The sequence below is a fragment of the Papilio polytes genome, unplaced genomic scaffold, assembly GCF_000836215.1.
Source record: "Papilio polytes unplaced genomic scaffold, Ppol_1.0 DF824024.1, whole genome shotgun sequence".
NCBI lineage: Eukaryota > Metazoa > Arthropoda > Insecta > Lepidoptera > Papilionidae > Papilio > Papilio polytes.
Genome location: NW_013525180.1, coordinates 1,173,122 through 1,175,295, shown reverse-complemented (window position 1 = coordinate 1,175,295; position 2,174 = coordinate 1,173,122). Strand labels below are relative to the sequence as shown.

Sequence of the window (2,174 nt, the reverse complement as noted above, 5' to 3'; positions counted from 1 at the left end):
AGCTGATCCATTCTTGAGAATTTTTAACTTTTTGTAAGTAAAACTCGCCATATTTCTTATAACCGTAAACTATCGCAAATACTGTATACGCAGAAATATAATAATACTAGCTTTCGCCCGCGAATCCGTGCGCGTAGAAATAAATGAATCCAAATCTAGTAACCTATGTATTTTTCCACACTATCCTCTATGTCTATGCCAAATTTCATCGCAATTCGTTCTGTCGTTTAGGCTACAAACTCTAACAGACATCCATCCATCCATCTAAACTTTCGCATTTATAATATTAGTAAGATTATACTATTATCTTTGTACACATTAAATCTAATTAAAAAGCCACTTGAATCGCTCTCTTGTCAGGAATCTTAAATTCTTGGATAGGCTTTAAAAACTATATAGTCATTAACAATGATTTGAAATTTAAAATTAATTGATATTGATACGTTCAAATTGCAACCAAGTTCAATAATGATAACGGTGGAGATCGTATTCTCTTGATGTCTGAAAAAAATATATTGAAACGATAAGTCTTGGAAGAGTGGAATTGGAACGGAGTCCTTATCATGAAAAAGCTTCAAATTATTACAATCTTTACAGAACAACAATATGTTTTTGAATACACCAGTAGTGGAAACTCCGTTACATAACAACCTGCTGGGTTTCCAATATTAAATTGTTATTGTTTTTCGGCCACTGTCCTCCCCAGACATCATCGTTTTCCTCTTGTTTGTCCCGACCATTTAAGGAAAATTATGTAATTTGTCACATAGGGACAAACGAAAAATACAGGCTAATTACCCTCATCGAGTTTCCTGATGAAATTATACTCAAAATAAAGATTGGTTAAACAAACATAGCCCTGCCAGGCTAGGATTAGGCAACCCGGTTACAACATGTTTAAAAAAATGTCCTCTTTTCTGTCATGTAGGTTTTATCAGGAAATCTGATGAGGGTAGAAAAAACGCTTTGGATCTTAGCCTATTATTAAAATCATAAATATATCTATACTATTATAATAAAGCGTTTTGTTTGTTGCCAAAGATATCAGCAATTACAGCATGTTTTTGAATAATTCTTTTTTTTAATAAATAGCCCTACACTTGCGTCATGCTTTAGACTATATATATTAACGCCATTAAACTTAAGGGGTAAATATTTTTGATAAAAACCTTAATGTGAGAAAGAGACCATAAGTTGCTGCCAACATCAAGGAAGCAAGGTTGTCATCATGTCATGTCATTTTGACATTTGTAATTGATAATTTGACAAATGTAAACAACAAAATAAAATTTTCGTAATTTCATGCGGATGAAGCCGCGCGAGAACAGCTAGTCATAAGATATTTGACTAATTCTTTGTGGTAGAAAAATTAACAATACCACCGTTGGTGTCGCTGACCACAAAAAAAACTATGTACACATGATTCACTAACCGTTATGTATGTGTCATTTTTTACTTGCTTTTTAAATAAACACGTTTGATTTATCAAGTTTTTACCTGTGCTAACATAACAGCATATTATAACAGTTTCTGATATGAGGGCATGTCCATCATACACTGTCAAATGTATTATACAATAACGGTTGGTTAACGTTTGAAGCCTGACGACTCAGAATTGTTAAATGGTGACTTAATGTAGTTTTAATTTTTGTAATGCTGATCTCGTAAAACAACACGAGCCATTGTAATTATTATATTACTAGTTTTATCCCGAGACAGCGTCTGCCTGGAATTAGAAAAAAACAAAAGTGAGTAGCCTATGTGTTCTTCCAGACTATCCTCTATCTATACATCGAAATCCGTTCAGCCGGTTAGGCTTCAAACTCTAACAAATATCCATCCATCCAAACTTTCTGATTTATAATATTAGTATGATTAGCTTTCGTCCGCGACTCCGTCCGCGTGAAATAAAAAAATACAACATAGAGTAGCCTATGTGTTCTTCCATACTATGCTTTACACATACACCAAGTTACATCGAAATCCGTTGAGCCGTTTAGGCTACAAACTGTAACAAACATGCATACATCTAAATATCCGCATTTATATTACGAGCATGGTTACAATATTTTTCATACCAAACCTTCAACTCTTCGCTTCTTCACGACCTGATCTCGTCTCCATTTTCTATCCATAATTTTGCCTACCATTCCTGAACACTATACGACTTCCAT

At 33.8% G+C, this 2,174-nt stretch overlaps 1 long non-coding RNA gene across 1 annotated transcript in view; it reads right to left on the bottom strand.

The window, feature by feature from the left end:
• Positions 1-335: 335 nt before the first annotated feature.
• The window catches only part of LOC106100990, an 8,853-nt gene continuing 7,014 nt past the window's right edge, over positions 336-2,174 (bottom strand). Inside the window, exon 4 of the long non-coding RNA XR_001225478.1 lies at positions 336-501. This is a non-coding gene — a long non-coding RNA (uncharacterized LOC106100990). The remainder of the gene's footprint in view (positions 502-2,174) is intronic.